General features: G+C 55.6%; 1 long non-coding RNA gene across 2 annotated transcripts; it reads right to left on the bottom strand.

The window, feature by feature from the left end:
- Positions 1 to 248: 248 nt before the first annotated feature.
- On the bottom strand, positions 249 to 6,972 carry LOC138688073 (uncharacterized). Of its 2 annotated transcripts, XR_011327136.1 has the most exons (5): positions 6,908 to 6,972; positions 5,861 to 6,395; positions 3,225 to 3,573; positions 2,842 to 2,900; positions 249 to 333 (listed from the first exon to the last, which is right to left on the bottom strand). It is a non-coding gene; the product is annotated as an uncharacterized lncRNA (long non-coding RNA). The 2 variants fall into 2 exon arrangements; XR_011327137.1 differs by lacking the exons at positions 249 to 333; positions 2,842 to 2,900; positions 3,225 to 3,573; positions 6,908 to 6,972 and adding exons at positions 2,232 to 2,375; positions 2,597 to 2,654 and having other exon boundaries at positions 5,861 to 6,839.
- Between the last annotated feature and the right edge of the window lie 294 nt (positions 6,973 to 7,266).

Here is a 7,266-nt window from a genome sequence, read left to right as displayed (position 1 = left end):
AGTACCGATGTAACCAAGCACCGTTTATGCTTGTGCGCGTGGACACCAAATGCTTGCATGCAGCAACCAATCAGAGTTTCTAAACAACTTAGAGAATTGTATAAAAATGATCAGCTAAGCTCAATAAAGGGACGACTTTAATCATCATATTGGTGTTCTATCGTCCGGGCCCTGCACGGAATAATCCCTAAAACCTACAGATCCTCTTTATTTTATTCTTCAAATAAAAAATATTCTTCAAATGCAGACCACTACGGAAACTTTCCATCTGTCTCGTACCGTCACCGCAGAAGAAAGGGCAACCACGGCGAAACGGTGCCAGCTGACATCCAGCTGAGAGAAGAAAAAAAAACATTAGCACAAAGCTGGGTAGGAATCCAAAGCTGCCTTTTTTTTTTTTTGTGAAGGTTTGCGAAGACAGTACGACTGAGCGGAGGAAAAAGTATTTTTGCGTCATCTTCGGTACAGTTGTTGACACAGGCCACTAGAGCTTTTGCATTTTTTCAGACAACCGTGCCTTTTTTTTTCTCCCTTCTTTTTTGACTCATTGGCAACTTTACTTTCACTAGAACTCACTTTCCTAGATACGCACAGGTGACAGACATAAGAGACCTACATACATTTTCTCAAGCCTTAGTATAGCCGAGGCTTCATCACCCTATACGTCCCAAGTTGAGTAGTTTTGCTAAAGAGCACAGCAACACATCTGTCCTTGTGAACTGCCTCGTTGCAAAAAAGGAATCATTTTTTCCAGGCCGTTGCTCCAAACGGTCAAGATCTTTTAAAACCGCAGTTGTGCCACCAAACCCGCTCAGGGTCCCTCCTAGCTTTTGACCGCCCTGAGATTTAACAGGCACACGCTCCATTCCATCTTCCAACAGCAAAAATACGTTAACGCTCTCGGACCCAGAGCACAACCCTACGGATGTCCACGCACACACCCTGCCGTTTTGATGAGGAGCCACCGAGCAGCCCTGCGAGCACAGCCGCACGCGCCAGATCGGTTTCCCCTACGCCGCGAGTTACCGGTTTCCGTGAATGTAGTTTCTGACGCTTTAAACCAAAAACCGTATCTCAACGCTTCGCCACAGCAGAAACGACCCATCGCTAGAACGCTACAAAAACGCAGTAACACCAATTGCAAACCCACAGCAGCAACAGCTCCAGAAATATTTAGACCAGGAACAAGGGAGAAAAATAAAACAGCTTCATCTCACGCACAGGGGAGCGGCAGGCAGAGAAAAGGGTCGGCATTCTGAGCCCTTACAGAAAACGGGCATTCTCCTTCCGTTCCTCGGCCTGTCCGTGAAGGTCTAAATACCGCAACACTACCACGGCAACGTCGAGAGTAGGGCACAGCAGCCCTGCCACTGGACTTGCCACTGACCCATGCTATTTACGTAGCAGGACGCGTACGCAGAGGGACACGTTTTGCCACACACAGCCCTGAACTTCCTGAGAATTTACGTTTACCGAAAAAAGCCATTTGGAACATATTGCCAAACAACGTTCGGCAAGAAAGCTTTGATGCCTTTGACACACGCAAGTTTCTGGTCACTTGCTATTTGCTTCCTGTTGCTGCTGCTGTTCTTCCTTCAGAAATTCTACTCGTCGCCAAGTTATTCACTGCTGGTTCAAGCATTTGCCTTCCTGGTATTACCAGCACATTCACAGAGGCAAGTAACTTCATTGCTCTTCTACAATCATCCAAACGACAATTACAGCCATGAAAGAGAAGGAGAGGTCAGGCAGCACAAGAGCTCTGCAGGCTGGCACCAGTCAATATTGCACTCTCTAAAAACAAACAACAACAAAACAAAACCGTGACCCTGTATCCTTTTTTTTTTTTTTCCTTCTTCTTTCAGAGCTCATCCCTGCCTCAGCATTTTGTCTTGTCAGAGCATGAAGCGCAGGTGATCTGTACCCTGACGACTTCTGCATGTGATGAATGCCTGTTCAGAAATAGTCCAGATCTGCAAGACTGGTGTCATTTATATGGTTTTAATCATCATAACTCAAATTTTATTTACTCACGCATTTGTGAGGAAACTAATTAACTTTTAGACACTGCCTCTCCTTTTTTTGGGGGGTGGGGGTGGAAATGTGTTAGAGACTGAAAAACATTACGATTCAGAGCTCCCAACCACGAGGGAGTGGTGGAGAAATCAATGAAAGCAAAGACCAACAGCAGCAACATCAACTGAAAGTTGGCTTTAATTCCCACGTACTTAAGCGACTCTCCAAGTCTATGCCTCGGTCCTAGGAATGACTAGTCCCTTTTTGGAAGGACAAACTTTGTCACTTAAAAGTCCTAGACTGAAGACTCCGCTGAACGGAATGGGGATTGTCCCACGGGACAACATGCCATCAACACTCTTAATGGGGAAGGAAAAAAAAAAACCAAATAAAAATCAAGTTTAAGTACCAGTTCCCATCATGTTTCGCTCATTACATTTCTACTGGCATCTAGGTGCTCAAAAATGAACTACGGGGACACCCCATATTCCTAAAAATTCAGTTATACATAAAAAAGTAAAAGGCTATTTCCAGCTTGCCCATCAAATCAGTATGAACAGAGAGAAGAGAAACACTCGACCCTGAAGAAGCTAAGAGGCAGCTCTGAATTTACCAGACAGGAAATTTCATTCTTTCCCCTGAAAAAAAACACATCAAGGGACCAGTTCAGGAACAGGGCACGATCTGTGAACAGCAATTTTTCCATCACCCTTTCTGCACTAGCAGCAAATTTGCCTTCTCTGTGGGTTTAACGTGGAGCATCTGTAGTGCCCTCGAACTCGCAAGTGTTTCTCTCCGCTCCCCCAGCCCGATACGTGCGATTACCTGAGCAGCAAGCGGAATTGACCACGCAGGATTTTCTTCGTGTGACGTGGAAGGTTACGCTGGGAGAAGAGGAGACAAAGAAATGAACCTGCTTGTCACACCCAGCCATCGGTGAAAAGACAGGGGAGGATTCTGCCGGAAGGGCTCTGCACCCCAGGAGCTCCCGCCGGCCGGTTCCTCTCCCCTTTGCCCGGTACCGAGGGGACGACGACACCTCGCCCCCTCGCAGGGGGGGCTGCCCCAGGAGAGACGGGGGACCCCCACCTTGCTTCTGCCCGCGGGAACGGACCGGGAGAGACCCTCCACGCAGAGAGAGGAGCGCGGCGTGGATTGCATGCCCGAGGGAAGAGGCCGGGCTCCCCGCTGGCAGAAGGACAACTCACCTCCCTGCTGCTCGGAGCGGCTTGCTGCGGACAGCCCTGCCCGCGCCCGGCCGCTCTTCCGCCGTGCTGGGAGCGCAGTCCGGCCGACGGACGCTCCAGCGAAAAGACGCTCCAGCTAATCGCGCCTCCTGCTCCTTACAGCCGCAGGTACTTTTGCCTCTGGCTAATGCACGCTCCAGACAGCAGACACCCCGCCTCGTTCCAGCTCCCGCTTGCTACAGTTCTGGCTCGTTGAAGCCCCAGCTCCGCACTGAAGCGCCGGCTGATTTCAGCTGCTTCTCCTTACAAGCTCCAGCTACGTGCAACGGTCTGGGCTTTCCATAAGGTTGTATATCAACTGCTGTCAAAACTGGAGCATTGGGATTAAACATCAGAGTTACACGCCGAATAAATATTCGTTAGTTTGCGCGATTAATTACTTAACAACTATTCTGAGCAGCGCAGAAAGAAGAGCTGGACTCAAAGAGGGCACGTGGGGTCTGAAAAGCGCCTTTCCCCCCCACAGACCATCACAGATGTTGAGTTCGGCCTGCTGCGTGCCGGACTCCCAAACTTCGGCGTCCGACACAACCAGACCCCCATCTCCGGGGAGGGTCCACGCACCCTGCCCGCCCCCCGCTTCCCCCCGCAGCCCCCAACACCCTCCCACCCGCCTGCAAAACCAGCCAAGCCGGCTCCCGCTTTTGGCCCCCGCACCAGCTGACTCGGGGCCCATTTGGGAGCCAAAAAACCCGGCTGCTGAGCCCGTTCTCAAGGCCCAAACACGCAGGGCCGGACCTCTGTTTCTGGGCCCAAAGCCGCGCAGCTCGGTCTGTTTCCGAGCCCCCACATCAGCCACGCGAGCCTGTTGTCAAGCCCCAGGAACAGAAAACTTGTTCTCCATTTCTGACCCTGCAGTGCCCACGGGCGACGCCGAGCGTAAGCCACCCCACAGCCCTGCACCCCCGGGGCCCCACACGTAGTTTCGGGGAGTGCTCGGGACCCGCGGAGGGCCCGGCCCCACGCCTCTGCCGGGCAGCCCCAGCACAGGCAGGGCGTCGCTTCACGATTGCCGTTTCAGGCTTTATTTCCCCGCCATCACCGGCACGGCCAGGCCCCCACCCCAAACCCCCAGCCGAAGCACCCCCGCGGGTAGCCGGGCCCAGCCACCCAGAAAACAAGAAAACCAAAGAGGGTACAAGACAGAGACCGTGGGGAAAGGCAAGGAGAAGGACACAGAAACAGAGAGAGCGCGGGAGGGATAGGGAGCAGGACAGAGAGATGGAGCAAGAAAGGAAAAAAGGACGGGAGGCAGAACCAAGGGAAAGAGAGACAAGGACGGGGAGCAGGACAAAGGCACGGAAGAGGAAAAAAAAAAAAGTAGCGACGGGCTGCAGGACAGAGATGAAGGGATTAAATAGACACAGGGAGCATGACAGAAGGACACAGAGAGACAAAAGGGACAAAGAGCAGGCCAGCATCGGAGGGGAAAAAACCAACTGCGATGGGCAGCGGGAGAGAGATACGGAAAAAGAAAAAAATACTGAGGAACAGAAAAAAGAAAGAAGCGACAGCTAGCTAGACAGGCGGACACAGTTAGAAAGGGCGGGAGAGGGAATGGGGCAGAGAAAGACAGACAGAAAAGGCAGCGAAAGAAAGCAAGGCAGAGGAACAGCAAGGCGGGGCGGGGGGGGGAAGGGACAGGGGTCTGGACAGAGATGGAGAAATAAGCAGCAGGGACAGAGGAAAAGAGACAGAAAGAGGGACAGGGAACATGGCAGAGAAGGAAAAATCAGGACAGCGGCAGGACGGAGATAAAAAACTGGGACGGTCCTCAGGACAGAGAGGAATACGAATAAGAGCAGGGAGCGGGACAAAGGGATACAGCGAGAAACGACAGGACAGGAAGCAAGACAGCGCGACAGACAAGAACAATGGGAACGAGAGAGAGAGAGAGAGAGAGAGAGAGTCTGACAGAGACAGAGACCGTGAGAAGCACAGGGGGTTGGGAAACTTAGAAAGAGAGGTATCAGGAGCCCTGCAGAGAGAGGGAGGGTGAATAAAAAAGGGGCAGGAAGCAGCACAAAGGGTCACAGAGAGTAAGAGATGACCAGGAAGGAGGACGGGGACAGTGAGATCCAGAATGACAAAAATAAACAGCAACAGCGAGCAAGACAAAGGGATAGAAACAGAAAGTAGGAAGAAGAGAGATAGGAAGGCAGGGACACAGAGCGGCACGTACAGGCGCAGAGAGGAAAAGAACGCCAGGGCAACAGGCCAGAGAAATTGGGAGGCGGGGAAAGAGGCGGATGCAGATCAGGACAAGGAGATGGAAAAGGAAAAACCAGCGACTGGCTGCAGGACAAAGACGGGGATGGGGCGGGGGGAGAGGGAGAGGGAGCAGGACAAGAACGCAGAGAGAAAAAGAAAGGGGGGCAGTCGAATGAGAGAGAGAGAGAGGAAGGGGGGGAGGAAGAGGGAGCAGGACAAGAGAATAGACAGAAGAGAGGAGGCACAGGGAAGCAAAATAAAAACAAACAAACAAACAAAAAAACAAACGTCACAGCAGCATGAGAAAGCGAGGGGGTCAGGAGAGGGGGAGGGAGGGACCGGGAGGCACAAGAGGAGTGACAGGGCCCCGAGGGCCCAGGACGCACCACAGCTCTCGCTCTTGGAGCTGCCAGGAGACCTTGCCAGTTCAGACGCTTCTTTCTCCTTCTCTCCTCCCTTGCTCTTCTGTAACTCCAGTCGCTTGGCTGTCCTCCACATAACGGAACACGCGAGCGCCTCGCAGCTCTTACGAGATGAGGCCTCCTAGACACGTAGCCTCGCTCGCTCGCTCACTATGTGGCCGTACCGCGCTGCTGGTCATGCATACAGACCCTGGCGGTCTGACCTGCTGTGGACTACGAGGAGGGATCCTCCCACACCCAGAGAGGCAGGCTCTCTCTTGGCTGCAGCGGGAGGCAGCTGCCAGCCAGATGGCCTGCCGTTTCTTCTTCTTTACCTTTCTGTGGCCTCTCCAGCTTCAGCAGCTCCCGTCCACAGCCAGTAAGCGCTCCGCCTGTCCCTCTGTGCTCCCGCGCCGCGAGGAGAGGGAGGCCAGGCAGAGACAGCCCACGCAAGCCTGAGGCTGCTGCAGTCAACGGCATCCCCGGGGACGAACGGACAACCGCACTCACAGCGTGGCCTCTGGGAGAGGGAAAGAGGCAGCAGTGACCGTTATTACCGTAGCTCGACCCTGGCCGGAGCCCCTCCTTCCGCAGGGGCTTCCGCAGACGCCGCTCGTTCCCCGCGCCGCTGCTAACGGCACCCACGTCCAGGGAGACTCGAGAACATCGCAGGGCCAGCTTGCTGCCCTCACGACAGGGCTCGGGGGCTGCCTGCGGCTACAGCACAGGCTTCAGGGGAGGGGCTGGAGCTGGGGGCAGCCGCACGGGCCGAGCAAAGGCGCCGGGGGAGCTCCGGCGACTCGGGGAGGCGCCCGCTGGCCGCGCCTGGGGGGTGCCCGCCTCCGTCCCCTCTTCCCTTCTATCGGCTCTCGGGGAACTGCCCGGCGCTGCCCTGGCCCGGCTCGCCTCCGGCGGACCGGGAGCCTGCCGCGGCGGCCGCTTCGCAGCTTCCCGTCCCGCCAGCCCTGGGCGGCCAGCGGACAGGAGGCACCCCCCGCCACCGCCCCCGCCGGAGGGGATCGCTCGCCTCACCCGCGGTCCCGGCGCTCGCCCGCTGCCGCCGAGACCCCCGCCCTGCGCGCCACCACGCTGCTCCCAGGGACCGCGCATGCGCCGGAGGGGTCAGAGCAGCGAGCGAACGCCGGGCTGCCCCACGCGCAGGACGGCGCATGCGCCCGGGAGCCGCGTCCGCACGGCTGGTCGGGGAGCGGGCGCAGCGGGAAGCCCGCGGAAAACCACACGAAACCGGTAACGCTCCTGCGTCTGACCTTGTCGGACTCCGGGGGCCGCGGCGGCAGCGAGAACTACGCCGCGCCCGAGAGCCACGCTGCCGCCCGGCCGCCGAGTCCGCGAAAACTACAGCTCCCGGCATGCCCCGGGAGGCAGCCTGC

Source organism: Haliaeetus albicilla, chromosome 1 (genome assembly GCF_947461875.1).
Source record: "Haliaeetus albicilla chromosome 1, bHalAlb1.1, whole genome shotgun sequence".
Taxonomy (NCBI): Eukaryota; Metazoa; Chordata; class Aves; order Accipitriformes; family Accipitridae; genus Haliaeetus; species Haliaeetus albicilla.
This window is presented reverse-complemented; position numbering and strand designations above follow the sequence as displayed.